The sequence below is a fragment of the Triticum aestivum genome, chromosome 3A, assembly GCF_018294505.1.
Source record: "Triticum aestivum cultivar Chinese Spring chromosome 3A, IWGSC CS RefSeq v2.1, whole genome shotgun sequence".
Taxonomy (NCBI): Eukaryota; Viridiplantae; Streptophyta; class Magnoliopsida; order Poales; family Poaceae; genus Triticum; species Triticum aestivum.
The window spans coordinates 312,269,012-312,288,344 of record NC_057800.1 but is presented as its reverse complement, the minus strand read 5'-3'; positions in this window follow the sequence as shown (position 1 = coordinate 312,288,344).

The following is a 19,333-nucleotide window of genomic DNA, read 5'->3' as shown; positions in this document are numbered from 1 at the left end:
CTAGCCGGAAAATGGCCCTTCGTTAAGGCGGAGGAATTCTAACATTCCCATAGGTCATCGAGTGGTTGACCAATCTCACGCTATATCATGACAGTCAGTTTTCGGCTTTCTCTACTAAGTTGCTCGTCCGGATGAACCAGGGCACAATCGCAGTAGTTCTCCTGGTGCTACCTTAGCCGGTAAAGCGGAACGTAAGGCACCAAAACACAGGAGCCGGGCAAACCCAACATTTGACCAAAGACAATGAGTCGGAGCTGATGCATATAGGGCCAAACTCGCGATGCCAAACACTCCCTAAGGTATTCGGTCTTTGTGGTGTAAACCGGGCCTAAATAATGGCCTTTGTAAGAAGCCCCTTGTGTCCAGGTATGTGCATTGTTCTGGCGTGGCCACATGCCAAGACGTCAGCATCCTTCTCAATGGTGGATATGTATCAACAAGAGACAGTAAAAAAGGTTTACGCAGGGTCTTAATCTGAAAAGAATTGTTGGAGCGGGTCCCTGCTGCACGTCTGCGCCTGTGTCTCCGTTGTGCCGTATCCTGGACGGGTGTAGCACGATGATCGTCTGTAAAAGAGAGGAAGTTAAGTGAAAAAGCTGTCATGCAAAAAGGATAGTTTTTAAAGAAACCATGTGTAATTCAAGATGATAAGAAATTGCCACTTGTCTGCGCGCGTTGAGCCCCTTGTATTGACAAATAGGGGTGTGACCACTTATTTATGTATAAATAGCGGCGCCGGACTTGATTAGTTGTATCTGAGGTCTTGACGACCTATTGGATGCTTTCATTTGTCCGGGCGCCTTTAGTGTGTGGCGGCCAAGGCACCCTCACTCTCTTCGGCGCGCAGAGATCGCTTGATATTTCCGTGCACTGTAATGATGCCCCGTGGACCGGGCATCTTGAGTGTGAGGGAGGCGTAGTGCGGTATGGCATTAAAGCGAGCGAAAGCTTCGCGTCCGAGCAGTGCTTGATAGCCACTTTGAAACAGAGCGATGTGGAAAGTTAAAGGCTCGCGGCGGAAGTTATCGGGGGAGCCGAATATAACTTGTAGTGAGAGGGAGCCCGTACAACGAGCCCCTGGGCCTGGCGTTGCTCCTTTAAAGGTAGTATTACTATGGCGAATTTGTGTTGGGTCTAACCCCATCCTGTGGATTGTATCCTGATATATTAGGTTTAGGCTACTGCCGCCGTCCATCAAGACCCTTGTGAAGTGATATCCGCCAATTACTGGGTCTAATACCAGGGTAGCCCATCCTGCGTGTCGGATACTTGCTGAGTAATCACGATGGTCGAAAGTGATCTGTTGAGATGACCAGTGGCAGGACTTCATAGTGATAGGCACTTGGGTATACTTTCCTGGGAGTGTCGTCTTGTTTTTTCCCTTGATTATGTGTAACACGTTTACTGTTTTGACTTCTGGTGGAAATTTCTTTTGTTCCACCGTGTCTTGCTTGGGAGGCTCGTCCTCGTCTTCACTTTGTGTATCCTCCCCCTTATGTACGGCGTTGAGCTTGCCGGACTGCTTGAAGACCCAACATTCTCTGTGGGTATGATTAGCAGGTTTACCAGGGGTACTATGGATCTGACATACTTGGTCCAGAATTTTGTTGAGGCTGGACAGTTCGTCCCTGGTGCCTTTAGGCGGCTTTTGACCTGGCCGAGAGCTTTTGAATTCGGCATTTATTGCCGTGCCTTTCGTGCTGTCTTCTTTATTCCGGCGTTTGTTATTGCTGTTGCGCCGTGATTTCCCATTTCTATCTCTAACTTTAGATGTAATGGGGTCGCTGGTGCTGCATCTGGCTAGCCAGCTGTCCTCCCCCGCGCAAAAGCGGGTCATGAGGTTTGTTAATGCGGCCATCGTTCTCGGCTTATTTTGGCAGAGGTGTCTGGCGAGCCATTCGTCATGGACGCTATGCTTGAAAGCTGCTAAGGCTTCGGTGTCCGGACAGTCGACAATCTGGTTCTTTTTAGTAAGAAACCTATTCCAAAGCTTTCGGGCTGACTCTCCGGGCTGTTGAGTTATATGACTCAAATCGTCTGCATCCGGAGGTCAGACATATGTCCCTTGAAAATTTGCCCGAACAGCGTCTTCGAGCTCTTCCCAAATTCCAATGGAGCTTTCGGGGAGGCCTTTGAGCCAGTGACGAGCTAGCCCTTTGAGCTTGAGGGGTAGGTACTTGATGGCGTGGAGATCATCTCCTCGAGCCATATGGATATGAAGGATGTAGTCCTCAATCCAGACCCCAGGGTCTGTTGTTCCGTCGTATGCCTCTATGTTTACGGGCTTGAATCCTTCTGGAAATTCGTGGTCCAGCACCTCATCGGTGAAACATAGGGGGTGTGCGGCACCCCTGTAGCTTGGTGTACCGCGTTGTTCAGATGTTTGTTGTGTTGCATTGCATGCTGGGGCGCGCTTGCGTGGTCCATAGATGGATCTGGTTGCGCCGTCCTTTGGGTGCAAGCCCTCGCATGGGTCGTGTCTTGTATTGTGAGCGGCATTGTATGCTGCCCTGTGTTGGTAGAGGGGTCGTCTATCCGACCAGGTGGCTTCTTTGATATTTGGTTGTGGGGGTTCTGAGGCCTCCTCATCGAATTCGGGTAGCAGCTTCCGCTTTGGGTAGCTTTTGGAAGGGCGATTGTCGCCGTACCTTGCTACAGTGCTGAGTATTTTACTCCATCTGAATTGGAGTGTGTCTTGCGCGACCTTGAGCCTTTGTTTCTGCTTTTCCAGGCTCCTCGCGATGGCAACAAGCCTTTTACGGGCAGTCTATTGCTCTAGGTGTTTGTCCGGCGTTATGTCGTCCGGACCATTATCCTTGATAGGATTTGTTTGTTTGGTTTGATTATCCGGATTGCCATTGTCCGGCAGCGGTTCGCCCTGCTCCAGCGCTAGGTCTGCGTGATCGCTATTTCTGTCGAGGCAGATTTGGGGCGGCGCTTGCGTTGCCACTTTGACTGCTTTTCGAGGGAACAAGCCTTCGGTGCATCCTTCCGCTCCTCGTCATCATCTTTTGGTGTGTCCACCATGTATACGTCATATGACGAGGTGGCATTCCAGGGCCCAATAAGCGCTAGTTCTTCATCACCTCCTTCATCGGCGTCCATACCGTCAATATCTTCGGAGTCGAAGTCGGGCATGTCGGTTAAGTCGTCGACAGTGGCTACAAAGTGGGTGGTGGGTGGGTTTTGAATTTCTTCATCGTCCGTACCCCAACCTTGCTGACCGTAGTCCGGCCAGGGTTCTCCTGATAAAGAGAGAGACTTCAGTGACTTCAGGATATTGCCGAAAGGCGAGTGCTGAAAGATGTCCGCGGCGGTGAACTCCATGATCGGCGCCCAATCGGATTCGTTTGGCAGGGGCGCGGAGGGTTCGGAGTCCGGAGAGGAGTTAGGCTCCTTGGAGTCACGAGTCTCGCAGAGTACGGGGCTGGTGTCTGGCTCAATCGCCGTTGGGGTCGCAGCCCCCGAGGTGACGTCGAACCGTCCATCCTCGATCAGCGCAGTTGGCTCCGAATTAAGGGTCGGAGCTGATGCGGGTGCGGCCTCCAGGGCACTGTTCGGCGGCAGAGCTAGATCATGCTCGTCCTGACAGTGCGGCACGCTCGGCAGTGGCTCAAATCCATCGAAGATCAAGTCCCTGCGGATGTCAGCCGTGTAGTTTAATCTTCCAAATCTGACCTGACGGCCAGGGGCGTAGCTTTCGATCTGCTCTAGACGGCCGAGCGAATTGGCCTGCAGTGCGAAGCCGCCGAAGACGAAGATCTGTCCGGGGAGGAAGGTCTCACCCTGGACTACATCGCTATCGATGATCGTAGGAGCCATCGAGCCCGACAACTGTCGGCGTACTGGGAACGGGGGTCCCTAGACTTGCCTGCCTGCGGCCTGCGGCGTGGCTCAAAGGGGGCCCAGCACGGCCCGTCTTCATCAACACAGACCCAAGACCCTCGCGAGGGGCCAAGCCTCGTGGGGCGGACGACACGGAGCTTCCTCAGGCACGGCCTCATCAGCCTGGCTCACGAGGAGGCGGAGAGATCAAGGCGGGGTACCTCACGAGGTGCCCGTGACGCAAGCCATGACGACCAAGGGTGCCAGGTGGGCGCCAGCCCGCGCAGTGTCCTCCTTTCCTCTTTGGTGCAAAGGGAGCAAGCGCAGGCGAGAGCATCAAGCAAAGGCACCCGTTTTGGTGCAACGAGACCAAGACCGGCCCAACGGCAGGAAGGAAGTCATTGTGGAGCCCAAGCCAGCGTCACCACCAGAGCCTTTGGCAGGCGAGGACCAACTTTAGTCAGGATAAGTGTACCAGATGTTCCCCTTCAAAATGGCCAATTGTTGGCGCCCTTCCCACTCAATATTTCGGAAGAGGCCCAGGGCCTTTTCCTATAAATAGGACTAGCCACCCACAGGGTAGAGGGATGGAGATCGAAGAGAGAATCGAGAAGAGAGAGAGAGAGAGAGAAGGGTGACTGAACTCCTCCTAGCAGTTCATCCCCTCAGCCAAGAACAGACCCTCGCGAGGCTGTTCTTCCTTTTGTTGCTCATCATCATCAGCCCAAGAGGCAATCCACCACACCACACACTCGAGTAGGGTATTACACCACAACGGTGGCCTGAACCAGTATAAACCTTGTGTCTCTTGCGTTGTTCTTTCCATAGCTTAGATCTTAGCGAGGCGGAGGGGTGCAGGTAGGTAGAAGGCGAAATCTCTGCGCGCACCCCAGTGTTCGAACCTCAAGGGTCTGCCGGAACCCGAAATCCGACATTTGGCGCGCCAGGTAGGGGTGCGCCGGAATCCACCTTCTACCGCTTTCTGTCCCGTCGCGTCGTAATCACCATGTCCGGCGACCAGGCGGGCAACCGAGATCTTTGGGCGGCGTGGCCCGCCAGCGCAGAGCCACTCGCCTCGGGCGACCCCATGCCCCAGGCAGCTCGTGGTCCGCAGGGCGCTACGGGCCGCAGGCAACGCGGACAGGCTTCAACAGCTCTCACACCGCGGCAGGCGCGGTCGGCAGCAATGGCCTCCAATCACACCGCGACCACGACACCGTACACCCGCCGGGAGCAAGCGAACTCGAGGGCCGCGCTCACGGTGGCCCGAGAGCTGCTGCAGTGCAGGCTGCTGGAGGGCGGCCGCGACGTGCTACTGGAGCGGGTGGCAGAGCTCCTGGGCTTCGCCGCCTCGGGGGCTCACCCCTTCTGCACCCAGCTCCCATCTCAAGCCCATGGCGGCCCGCGAGGGGGTTCCTTGCGCGCCCGCGTGCTCCAAGGCTACTCCAACGCCAGCGAAGCTGTCGACACCGGACCAACGGCGGCGCTGCCCCCGCTCCCGGTCCGCGAAGAAGAAGGACTCGACGCGACCCATGGCCCCAGTGGACAGCCGCGCTACCACCCCATGGTGGGCGCGTCAAGCAGAGCTGCATGGCACGCGGAGCACTACGGCGTGGCCTTCGGGATGACGCCTCCAGAAGAATATGTGCCCCACATGATGGACCAAGGGCACCCTCACGAGGGTGAACAAGGCTCGCTCCTCAGCCCAAGCTCGGGGGACGAGGCGCCAGAAGCTGAGCTCTTCCAGGAGCCCCAGGACGGTCCCACCGGCCACGCTGGAGGCAGCGATTATCGGGTACTGCTAATTCCTCAGGAGCAGGCATACGCTAATCATGGATCGCAGGAGGTGCAGGTCGCCACAGCGAGCAGCTGCCCCGCTCCCACAGTCTCCTACCCCTCGGGAGGAGGGCGTAGGAGGCTGCAGGAGAGGGGCCGAGATCCGACATCACCACCGCGGCGTTCGGAGCAAGGTGTTCTCAGGAGGTAGGCCCTCTGTTGGGGAGGTGCCTCAGGGCCTGCCCCTGGCGGAGGACCCGTGGTCGTCGGGGGAACCGCTGGCGACCGCTCTACCCCATCGACGGCGTCCTGGTTTCCGATCGTTGTTGATGGCACTAGAGTGTGGCGCAAGGCGGGGCCCTCGTCTGGCGATATGAAGCCAGGCCGGTACCTGTGAAGAAGGCCCTGTGCCTGTGAAGCTCGCCGTCCCGTGACACTCTCACGTAATAATGAGTGGGGCTGTACATGCCCCGGAGTCTCAGGGGTGCCGGCCTCAGGCCCTGGGGCTCCCTCCCACGCCCAGTGGCAGCACTTAGCTCCGCGCTGGTGAGAAGATGTCCAAGACTAGATTAGGTGCCGGACGCGGCCTTTTGTCTGCTTTCATTGCTTTTCCCTTTGGTTGTCACTTTCCCCCACTGGATTTAAGTTGGATTCGAATTTGAGATTTGCATGTGTTCGGGGAAGGGGTGCTTAGTCTCGTTCAAGCAATTTCTCGCGTTTTGATTACCACTTCGCCTCAGCTGCCTCCCCTCGTGAGCCCCTCGTGAGCCGGGTCAGGCCCAGCTTGTGCGCAGCCCAGACTGCCGCCGCCGCGTCCTCTCGGGAGGGTTTTTTACTGCAGATCCTACGGATTCGATCAGGGAACACTCGGGACACCACAGCCTCCCACAGGCTACCTCAGGGCCCGCACGGGACAAAGGTAAACTAGCCGACCAGTGTGTCACTTAAGTCAACCACTTGGCGCGGGCGCATGGGCAATGTAACGTCTACTAATACGATGAACACAAGTTTTACATGAGGGGCTCCCCCTCCAAAATGCTCTCACAGCCATCAGGCCAAAACCTGAGTTCTATTCATGCAAGGTAAGGAAGCAGGAACGATGCACAATCAGTCGGATAAATCCCCTAATTCATCCTCAGGAGCACCACCCGAACCGTTGCTGGCGTCGCTGGACTCGCCATCGCTGTCTGCGTCGCCGCCAGCGGCGGTAGGGCCGTTCACCACACCGCCCTCGTCGGCAGCCACGATCACGCCGTCGTTGTCTGAAGCGAAGGCCCTGACAAGAGCATCCACATTGTCTTCCACCCAGTGTGCCAGGTCGTCTCAGACGGCCTGGGGGACTGGGGCGATGGTGGCATCGAAATCGAAGTGGGGATCCATGTTCCGGAGATGGCTGAAGACGCGAGAAAAGGCGCGCCCGAGCAGGGCGCGGCTCCTCTCCTCCACCAACCTGTCAGCCCTGACCGACCGCGCCTCCAGCTGCGTCACCACGTCGGTGAAGAACTGAAAGTTGCCAGTGTAGTTGACTGTGTGCGGCTCGCCAACAGCCGCCTCGCAGATGTTGCCCAAGGCTATGTTGGCTCTCTCCCGGAGCATGGTGAGCATGGGGCCGTGCTCATGCTCCAGGATCCGCCGCTGACGTATCTCGTCTGCATTCTGGCACGCGACGACCTCAGCCTCCTCCACTCGCTGGCGAAGAAGGAGCACCTCGGCCTGGGAAGTGGTTGACTCCCCTTGCGCTACCTCAAGGGAGGCCCGAAAAGCATCGGCCCGCCGCGTCGCTTCCTCCAGCTTGGCCCTGAAGGCAGCAGTCCTACCTTCAGCCTCGGCCCGGATCAACCCCAGCCTCTCCTCGAACTCGTGCTCGAGGTTCAAGTGCGCCATCGCCACCCAATGTCCGACCTCCTCCAGGACACGGGCTTCCCGTGCAGCGAAATCATCCTCCGCCTGCGTCACCAAGCGCTCCCTCGTCTCCAGACGCTCGTACTCACGGGTACGTTCGGCGGCTTCCAGCGTCAGCACCTCCTCATGCTTTTGGAGCTCAGCTGGGTCGCCAGAGGCCACCTTCATCGACGCGAGGGCTGCCTCGCGTAGCTCCACTTGCTCCTCCAGTGAGTGGCACCAGGCCAGGAGCTCCCGAGCCCGCTCCTCCGCCGCCTCTCGCCGTCGGTCAGCTTCCCGGGCCTCCTCAGCGGCCCAAGATCAGGCCTCCCGAGAGGCCACCAGCGACGCCTTGGCCTCTGCGTCCTCAAGATCGCACTGACGGCGTGCAAGGGCGATGGCAACCTCCAGCTCGCGCCTCTCTGTAGCCAGGCGCAGGCCCTCGGCCTCAAGGCACGCGTCTTCATCAGCAAGCTCCTCACCAAGCAGGCTCACTGCGTCAGCCGCCCTTCGAAGGAATCCTTGGCGAAGAGCGCGATGCTCCCGGGCGCGCTCGAGCACATCTTCCACACCATCATCTGCTCCAAGCAAGCGCCGGGGGCCACGAATCAGCACTCCCCCTCCGGGCAGGGGGCTGGGGGATGGCTCCCTCGCGACGGCCGGGCACGCCACGCCAGAAGCCCGGCCTGGAGCCAGCCCGTCCCCAGATGAAGAGCGTAGGGAGCGCCTCAGCCAATCGCAGTCCACGACCAGGCGAGAAGCCCACGGCAGGCCGACTATGCCACGAGAAGGCCCGCGAAGGAGGATCGCGAGGTGCGCAGGGCCACGATGCGCCTCGGGACGGTTCGCCTCTCCGATCGCCCTTACCACAAGGGCTCTGCTGCTCGGAGCGCTTCAGGACGGTGGAGGGGGCGAAGCCAAGGGGGACGGCACCTCAGCCGTCTCCGCGAGCTCGGCTGGAAGGGGCCTGCGGAGCAAGGATCAGTAAAAGCAACAGAAGGATCGGGAACTAGGAAAGGAGAAGGCTTACTCATCAGTGGCGAAGTACTTCCTACACTTAAGCAGGCGACAAGGGTAATCGTCGCCCAGGGCCTCCCTTCTCTTTCGGAGGGCCTCAAAGTCCACGCGGAAGCGGCCCAAGAGTTGAGCGCAGGGATCAACCTGCGACGAAGACGGAGCGTCAAGGCGATCCGCGTCAGGGGCGCCTGCCTGATGCACGCTGCCAATCGCCTCGCCAAGAGAAGCGGCTGGAGCCTCAGGGGCTTCAGTCGCAGGCGCTGAGGGCAGCTGCTTGCCACCCTCAGCCTCAGCGGCACGGGCCCCAAGAGCTGCTCCCTCATGAGCATCGCCCGGCGCTGTCACCCCGCCGGGAGCCCCCTCGGCCTCTGGCGCCTCATGCCTCCCTGCTCCGCCACTTGAGGAAGAGTCGCCTTGGCCGACTGGAAGGGCAGTCACCATCACTAGGTTCTCGTGAGGCCCCTGGAGGCCGGCGGGGCGCGGCCCCCACTCATCAAAGATAAGCATCTGATTCACAAAATCGCCCCTGTTCTGGCAGAGGTACAACAAGGCCCCTCCTTGCTGGATGCTGCCAGGGTTGGGTCCCCAGTCAGGATCAAGAGTGCTGTCCTCAGCACTTCAGGCGTCAGGTCCTCTTCCTGGAGCCTCATACGATCATCACGCCCGCTGAAGGCCCACATCCGGCGGGAGTGGCGTTGGAGAGGAGCAACGCGGCGTAGGAGGAACTCCTTCACCACCTTGGGTGTTGTCATGCCAAGCGACCTCAAGAACGCGAAGTGGTGCCAGACGAAGACGAGCCGGGGGCTCTCAAGCGTCTCCTGGCCCCAGCCCAAATTGGGGACAGCAGGCGAAGTTGGCTCCGATAGCAGGGGGCTGGGCACCCCTACATCCACATACAGCCACCGCTCGCGGAACCTAGCCGCAGGCGGAGGGAGCCTGAAGTCAATCCCTGAGGCTGCTGTCTCAGACGCCGCAGCAAAGCTCACGCACACTGAGCATTGGGTAGGGTCAACAAGATGCAGAGAGAAGAAGTAGCGCAGAAAGGCAACCGAAGGAAGGATGCCCATCATTGCCTCGCAAACAAAGGCGAAGACCGAAAGAAGGGTGATGGATTCAGGACCCAGATGCATAATGTGGATCTGATAGTGGGAAAGCACGGCATTGAAGAAATCAGAAAAGGGGGGAACCAGACCCGCCCACAGGGCGTCGGCGAAATACTGGACCTCGGTGACTATCCTGTCGATGGAGAAGTGAGACGCGGGCCAGGCCGTCGTTCTCCCGCATTCGTTGAAGATAGTGGCCAGAGCCAAGCTGACCTTGCCCAAGCCCTCGGCGGGGGCCGCCAACGGCGGCGAGCAAGGCGGAGGCATGGGTTTCTTCCCTCTTCCCTTCTTCATCGGAGCCATGGCGATGGGAAGGGGGGGGGAAGGTTCGAGATTGGGTTGAAAACAGAAGCTGGAGTTCGAGCGGAGGAAGGACAAAGGGTGCTCGAGCAACAGAAAGGGGAGCGGCTGTGTACGACTACGAGTCCACCTAGCATGGCGCAAAATAAGGGGGCGTGGGGGAACAGTGCCGCCCACACCCAATCAACCGCCACGCGGCACCCAAGGCTGCAGGCTGTTAGGGCCCGCGGCGCTTCGCCCTTGCCCTTTCGCCTCCCTGTACGGCCAAGTCCGGGCGCGCCTTGGGCCCGGGGGCTACTGTCGGTGTTCTGGGAACGGGGGTCCCTAGACTTGCCTGCCTGCGGCCTGCGGCGTGGCTCAAAGGGGGCCCAACACGGCCTGTCTTCATCAACACAGACCCAAGACCCTCGCGAGGGGCCAAGCCTCGCAGGGCGGACGACCCGGAGCTTCCTCAAGCACGACCTCATCAGGCTGGCTCGCGAGGAGGCAGAGAGATGAAGGCGGGGTACCTCACGAGGTTCCCGTGACACAAGCCATGACGACCAAGGGTGCCAGGCAGGCGCCAGCCCGCGCAGTGTCCTCCTTTCCTCTTTGGTGCAAAGGGAGCAAGCGCAGGCGAGAGCATCAAGCAAAGGCACCCGTTTCGGTGCAACGAGACCAAGACCGGCCCAACGGCAGGAAGGAAGTCATTGTGGAGCCCAAGCCAGCGTCACCACCAGAGCCTTTGGCAGGCGAGGACCAACTTTAGTCAGGATAAGTGTACCAGATGTTCCCCTTCAAAATGGCCAATTGTTGGCGCCCTTCCCACTCAATATTTGGGAAGAGGCCCAGGTCCTTTGCCTATAAATAGGACTAGCCACCCACAGGGTAGAGGGATGGAGATCGGAGAGAGAACCGAGAAGAGAGAGAGAGAAGGGTGACTAAACTCCTCCTAGTAGTTCATCCCCTCAGCCAAGAACAGACCCTCGCGAGGTTGTTATTCCTTGTATTGTTCATCATCATCAGCCCAAGAGGCAATCCACCACACCACACACTGGAGTAGGGTATTACACCACAACGGTGGCCCGAACTAGTATAAACCCTGTGTCTCTTGCGCTGTTCTTTTCATAGCTTAGATCTTAGCAAGGTGGAGGGGTGCAGGTAGGTAGAAGGCGAAATCTCCGTGCGCACCCCAGTGTTCGAACCTCAAGGGTCTGCCGAAACCCGAAATCCGACAACGGCGACGACACAAAGGAACTCTCAATGAAAGCACCAATGTCGGTGTCAAAACCGGCGGATCTCGGGTAGGGGGTCCCGAACTGTGCGTCTAGGCCGGATGGTAACAGGAGACAAGGGACACGAATTTTTACCTAGGTTCGGGCCCTCCCAATGGAGGTAAAACCCTACGTCCTGCTTGATTAATATTGATGATATGGGTAGTACAAGAGTAGATCTACCACGAGATCGAGGAGGCTAAATCCTAGAAGCTAGCCTATGGTATGATTGTCGATGTGTATGTTGTCCTACGGACTAAAACCCTCCGGTTTATATAGACACCAGATAGGGTTAGGGTTACATAGAGTCGGTTACAATGGTAGCAGATCTTCATATCCGTATCACCAAGCTTGCCTTCCACGCCAAGGAAAGTCCCTTTCGGATGCGGGATGGAGTCTTCAATCTTGTATCTTCATAGTCCAGGAGTCCGGCTGAAGGTATAGTCCGGCCATCCGGACACCCCCTAATCTAGGACTCCCTCAGCCCCCAACTAGATAGTCGACTCGAGAAGAGGAGACAAGCATCCCACCATAATGGGAAAGCTTGATATCACCTGCACTGCAACCAGCTCGCTTGCCACATTTTCCGAGAGGCCAGACCAGATTCACACCCCAAGCATCAGCACAAGCATTCAACATCGCCAACACCAAGCTAGGGTCCGAGGCCTGGCCCCGGGCTCTCCCTCTTGGCATACCCAGAAGAAAAGCAGAGGATGGAGGAGGAGAGGTGTATGGATGGGTACTCCCACTCCTCCCCACCCCTCCTTTTATAGGCAGACTAGGGCTGAGGGATGATCCCTCGGTGGGTAACCGCCATCCTCCTCCACCAATCCAAGAAGACTGGGCCCCTGTCTTGATGCTCTTCCGCACCATGCGCCTCCGTTACCTACCCACTCAATGCATGTAGCATACGTGGCTAATGATAAGAGCTTGGTGGGAAGAGTGAATTGGTAGTTACTCGCCCGTGCGTTAAAGTCATTCACGGGCCATTACAAAAGTGGCCCCACTACAATTGGTGTTACATGACACACGGGAGAACCGGAAACTGACCTAGGCTCAGGTTAATGAAGAAGCAAAGAAGACCTCAAAGGGTAGGCCACCGCTACGCTCTTGCCTATGCACCGGTTAGGGCCTACCCCGACGACGCCTGGCAGCGCGTTCGGGCCAGGCCCAAGGGCTCCTGTCGGTGCACCAAACCTCGGGTCTAATGGCCAGACTATGCACAAGCCTAAGGACAAGAGTGAAACACCCAAGATCGGACCAAGCACTAGAAATCAGTTATTTGAAGAATCAAAGTGCAGATCAAGAAGAACAAGTCAAGCCAGAGAGACAAGATATCGCTAAGGGAAAAACCTCCCTTGTCGGGAAGGCGAGCCTGGCGAGGACGATGTTTCCCTGAAGAGAAGCCATCGGACCGCCCTGGCAGGTGTGCCGGGCACATCAAGGGCGGACTGCCCTGCCAAAGCTTCACCGCTCCACTTCATGGCGACGCAAGTCATCGATCAATGCAGTGTCAAGCCCCTAAGTGACTAAGTGGCTGCTTCTTGCCACATGGCAGGCACCTCCTAAGGAAAACACCTCCAAATGACACTCGTCCTGAGACATGTCAAGCAAGCAGGTAAGAAGGTGGCAAAACAGCCCGACAAGGTTTGCTAGGCATGCTGTGATGTGACGCTAAGCGGCGCATTTAATGCAATCTGTCTGCCTCCAGAGTTAGGTATGATAGCACACAACAATATGATGCATGAATGTGACATGGAAATATGCTGTGATTTGAGCTAATGTAGCTAGCAACAGTTTAAATGAAGTTGGTTTGAACTAAAGGTTCAAATTCAAACTCCATATGCGATAATTTAAATGCCAACATTTGATTTTCCCCACTCAGAAACTCTAAGTTGTTCCAACATGCATGAAATTGGTACAGATGGATAGATTGCATTTTTATGATAATTTTTCATATATAAATTATTTCATTTGGAGTTACGGTTGAATTTCTATGATTTTTGGAAGTATAGGACATTTTCTGGAAATAAAATAAATCATTTAGATTTATGTGAAATCCAGAAAATATTTATGATGTCATCACTGTGTCATAGTGACATCAGCCAGTCAACAGGGATGGTCCAGGTCAAACCTAACCAGTTGGACCAACTAGTAAGTGACTTGGTGCTGCCTAGGGTCACATACACGTGGGGTCGAGTCAATGAACATGTCATCATAGTCAACTCTGACGCGTGGGTCCTACTGGGTTATAAACTAATATAAACAGAAAATAAACCCGGAGTTAGTTAGGCGTGGGGCACAGCTATCGGTGTCACTTGAGGGGTTAATTAGTGGGTCATTAGCCACTAATGATGCCCACATCGATGGCTAAACGTCGGCGCTAAGCACAGCACTGCGACGCTCGCCGGGAAGATGCAATCATTTAGATGGTGAAAATAGCCGAGAGTTGAGCTACCCCTAAAAGCAAGCTATTCTTGGTAGATCCACTTGTCAAGGCGCGGAAAGTCGTGTTCCTTCTCAGCTCACGCTTTCCTGATTGATTTGAAAGACCCTACACACCACCGTATCCTTGGCTTTCTTCCCACTTTCAAAGAACTTGCTATCATTCTTTCGATTCTATCTCCTCGCTTTAGGTCTTATGCTTGTTAGCGGGCCATTCTGGCCACGAGAGCTCATGCTCTTGGGCTCTACGGAACCAGCACGATGAGGCGCTTCAGATGGTGGTCTTAGCAGGCCGTGGGGATGCCAGAGCAGTCAAAGGCGTCGAGGTTTGGCGGTGGCCGGAGCATGGGATAGCGCGGGCGCGGAGCTATAGCTCACGTTCATGCGAACAAAGAGCACAAATGGTAGCTACGGGGCAGTAGGAGCTCGACCACGTGCTCAAACATGACGTTGCTCCACCGTAACGACGACGACGACAAACACGGCGGCCGGATCTTGCGGGTAGGATGGCGAGGTCAGTTAGTGAACGAGCGCGGCCAGGGGAGTAGGGGGAAAAGACGACGGAGCTCACTGGGGGTTGATGCGCAGATCAGTGGGCTCGGGGAGGCATCGGACTTGGTGAATCAACGAGCGGCGTCCGGCAGCCGTGCGTGAAGGAGACGGCTCGATGACGGTGATGCAGGGCGTCCGAGGTTGTTTCCTTTCGATTGGAGACGAGTTGCTCGATGGAGGGGCTCGTGTGTACGTCGGAGAGGCGAGGGGGACGCAGTGGCTACGACAACAACGAGTGGCGGCGACGGCTATGCTCGGGCGGCGCTCAACTACAAGAAAGAGGGGGCTAGAGGAGGGGACCAGGACGAGCGACGGACGAGAGGGACCGGGGTGGCGCGTGGCGTCATCCAAAGGGGTAGTGGAGGCCAACAAAGCAGGAGGTGACACGTGCGTCTGCGCGAACGGCGGGCACGCGCCCTCCTACCCCCTGGCAGGAGGTTGAAGATGGTGGGGGCCTGGTGGGCTGGGCCAGCAGTGCCAGGTCAGGTGGGCTACAGGTAAGCCAGGTAAAAACTCTCTCTTCTCTCTGTTTTCTCTTTTATTCTGTTTACTAATATTTCAATCTGTTTTGAATTTACCTTTCAAACCAAATCAATTTTTCTGCTTCTGAAAATTATTGTGGGAGCTAAATGGGTTATTCCATGGACCCACAAAATGTTTCAGAATTATTGGAGATAAAAATATAATTACAGGAATTTGTAACTCCAATGCAAATACTTATTGGATTAAATCAGAGACCATAAATGCCATAGAAAAATGTGAATCATCTCTGCTTAAGGTTTTCACATTTTTCCATAAATAATGAACATTTTTAGGGGCATTTTGGGTTCATTGAAAATATTTTTTGGTTGAACCTATTTGAATTACATTTGATCCTAGGGTTTGAACATCCCCAATTCAAATTCATTTGAATTTAGACATAATGACATGATAATCAAGCAAAGAGAAACAAAGAGTGATCTAGGGCTGTGACACTAGGCCTCGTCATCATCCATCACCTGGGTGCTATCTGCGTGGCGTGGTCAACGAACGACAGCCATCGGAAGAGGACTCTACGCAGTGAGGATGACAGATGGACCCACTAGCTATATCTTCGCACGCAAGGAAGTGCGTCCTTATCCTCCCTGACAGCTGCCACCCACCCGGTCGAAGCGTACATAGTGTTTTCTGTCTGCTCGCGTACTGGTCGATCGGTCTCTCTATAACGATGAACCTTGGCCGAGCAAGCAGTGGCATGTGTAGTAGTAGAGCTCCTGACGTAGCAGTTCAGGCAGTCCCTTCTAAATAGTGTATATGTACGTACAACCACATGCCAAAATATACGGCCAGATACGTACATACGGGCGGGGTCTCGAACGCCTAGCTACTCGTGCATACGTACGACCAGGGCATGTGTACATGGAGAGGCAACGGATGGTAGCAACAGTGTCCTGTTCATTGGAAGCCAAACGACTGGTTCGGAATGGAGAAACTACGTCGTGTTCATCGGGAGCCAACCGGCTTGGACAAAAAAGCCAAAACGGGGTTTGGCGTCCCGCAGTATGGAGGAAACGGCCTTCCGTTCGAGTGCCTATGGTCAAATCGGGGTCATGTTGATTTGGAGGGGTGTGGCATACCGAAAAACGGAGGAAACAGACATGTGTTGGAGCGCCTACGGTCGAAATGGGGTCCTGTTCATCAGGAGGGTGTGGCGTACCACAAAACGGGACTCCATGAGGTCCTGTTCATCCACCATCTACTGCCTTGCTCTAGCCTCCACGGGCTACTATTCATCCACCGTCGACTTCCTCCAGCCTCCACCTGCTATTGTTCATCCATCGTCGACTTCCTCCAGCCTCCACCAGCTACTATTCACCAAAGGGTCCTGTTCATCTAGCCTCCACCGACTACTATTCAACCAGCCCTCCACAGGGTCCTGTTCAATCAGCCCTCTGCCGGCTACTAATCAACCAGCCCTCCACAGGGTCCTGTTCATCCAGCCCACCGGCTCGAGTGTGTTTGGCGGCCGCCTCGATCGGGGCCATGTTCATCCAGCGGCAAAGACCTCTACTACCAGGGGGGTCCTGTTCATCCAACCCCCACCGGGAACTGTTCATCCAAACCCAACAACGATCGCTGTTCATCAAGAGGCAGCAGGTTCGATCGGCTTCAGTTAGCAGCAGTAGCGAAGGAATCACTCAGGTTCAGTTAACAGCTAGGGATAGATTACTCGGGTTTAGTAATGTATCTAGTGCAATCGCTCGGGTTCAGTAAGTGAATGCCTTGCTCAGGTTTCAATTAGAGCCCAACGCTTCACACACACGCGCGTACGTGTTCAAAAGAAACACACAAACCTCCGTGCATCGCTCGGCCATGAACACCCACCATAATCAGGAACTCCTCGATATTTTCCTCGCCCTCGCTTCTACCATGATTTTTCCCGTCATGGACGGCCCAAAGATGTCATGCAGGTGCATCCCTGGCCCGCCCAAGAGGGAAATCCCATTTTTGTCATGATTTTTTGTCATAGAAGTAGGAGCCCACCACATCTATGATGATACGTTCTTTTGTCACAATTATCGTCATAGAAGTGTCATAAGCATGACTGATATTTCTTCGTTCGGCCCAAAATGTCACAGATGTGTCTTTTTTTTGTAGTGTGCATGCCGGCTATTTGAGCCGCCTTTCTACGAGGCGATACATGGAAGCCAGTATGGTTAACATGTTGAAGAGAAAGTATGAGGTATGCTCAATGTTCTCCAGTACTATATATATCCTTATGCAGCACCCAAGTCTAAAAAATAGGAAAATTTGAGTGTGTTTAAGACTTAGATGTAGAATATGGAAATCTTATAATGTAGCCCCCAAGGGCCGGGTTATCATACCAATGATAAGCCGGTTTTTCAAATATATATATCTTGTTAAAAGATACATCAGGTAGCCCCCAAGGGCCGGCTCATCTCCTGAGATGAGTCAGGTTTTTCAAATAAAGAAACTTTTGTAAAGATAACCTGTAGCCCTCAAGGGTCGAGTCATTTGTATGAATTGAGTTGGGTCTTCCTATGCTCTTTTATAGAAGAAGAAATGACATGCATTAGCCCCAAGTGCTAAGCATATTGCTTGCAATCTGCTTGGGACTTCTCAGCTTAAATTGAATTGGCATGGCCCTCAAGTACCAGGTTGTATATTGTTACCGGGTTGGCTCAAAAATTTGTAAGTGATCCTTGAAAAAAGAACTGGAGTCTGAACAAGCTCTACGAGCAAAGGCTGAATCTAGCCTGCAATCTTCTTTAGAAGAGCTGGAGAAAATCAAGGCGGATTTTGAGACAAAAAAGAATTCCCTTGAGACTAAGAAAGCCGCCCTGATCAAGCATGCCGAAGCTGCCGAGGGTCAATTGACATCGGCTACCGAAGAGTTGGCCAGGTTAAAATGCCATATCTCCCAAATGATGCATGCCATACTTGGTATGTAATCTGTTAAAATTCATGTCGAGACATATATACATAATAACTCGCCTGATGACTCATACCCTGAAACTGTTTGCAGGCAATATAAGTCGCAACCTCCAGGATAATAACATAATGAAACTAAAGGTTGTATACACTTTAGAGCAACTATATGCTGGAAGTATCTTTATCATCAAGGCTGTGAGTGGTGAAAAAGAGCCAGTGCAGTTCATAAAAGATGTGTTGAGGCGCCTCCCGACCATCCCAAAGAAGATTGATGAACTGAAAAGATCAGCCGCCCGAGCAGGAGCAATGACTTGACTAAGCTGGGCCATAGCTTATGCACCAGAGTTAGATCCTTCAGAGATGGCCGGCGGGTTCCCACAGTAAAAGGATGATGGGACTGAGTTTTCACCAACTGATTACACCCGTTGTGTATGGGAGACTCGAGTATTGGGGAGTCAACTTGTTAAAGACACATACTTGAAGAAATATTAGGCGGCTTATGATGACAACAACACATGAATTCATCCGCCATCATTTGAACCTTTTGACTTGACTCCATAATAGCGTAAACATCTCTTTGCACCTGATATTGACCCGTCTCCTATCTTGCATGACGAAGCCATCTTCCAAGCCCTAATGGATGTCAATTGGAATCTGGACAATGATAGAGGCGAGGGTCTCGATCTTTTGATGAGATGATAACTATCGATTTGATGGAGCCGACTTTAACAATCTAACTACAAACATGCACGACGTTGCGCCTTAGCAATCACTAAACCATTCTCTTGAGGTTACTGACGACGTTGGAAGCACGATCAGCCTGACCACGAAAGTCTATTCCTGCGTGCAATCGAAGAACAAGCAAGAATATGATAATGAAATCTGAATATTGCAAATATATATGAAGTATTGACAAAGTTGGGGATCCAAAAGCGGTCTTGGTCTGGTCGTTGGACACAAACGAAGTACACAAAGTTGCAATGGCTAACTTTTAACTAAACAAATCCCAAGGAAATATCTACTAGATTAATGTACTTATATAGGAGCAAGGGGTGGCAGCCAAGGAGGTGGGAGGACGTCCCAAGGCATCCTAAAACCAACGCAAGGTCGTACAAGGCACATGGGGCCAAGTGGAGGTGATGCAACACCTTTGGACTTGTAGTTTGACTTAGATTCAGCTGCAGCTTCAGATTGTTTTTTAATATCTCAACGCTTCAGACGAGTTTGAAGGTGAATCCAATTGAGTTGGAAAGAGCACGAAATCTACTTTCCAATAAAAAATAATCACTCAATTCAGAGTCCGGATGAAAGAGATATTGGCGTTTTGAGTCAAGTATGTGTGTACAGTCCGAATCTAACTCCAGAACGTGAGAGACTTGGGCTCTATCTTCTCTTGGCCCAAAAATGACGTGAGATGACTTTTTGAACAACACTTCTCTTTTCCTTTATCTTCATATGTGGATTGTACAAATGTCCCATACACCTGCAATTAGACATGGCACAAAAGTCTGTGAAGTATTTCTGTCTTGGATAACATAAATAAAATATTGCATAGTTTGCATTAGAAATCACCTCACAAATATGCTTGTATGCAATATTTTTGGTCGTATCCAAGGTAGTCATGTCCTCATCAAACAACCTTTAGATCCAAGACGTAGAAGAGTCAGTGCAGGATAACCCGAAGGCGTCAACTGCTAGGGGCCATCAAGAAGCTAACCTAGAGGGGACCAACCCAGATGGCATAGAGGC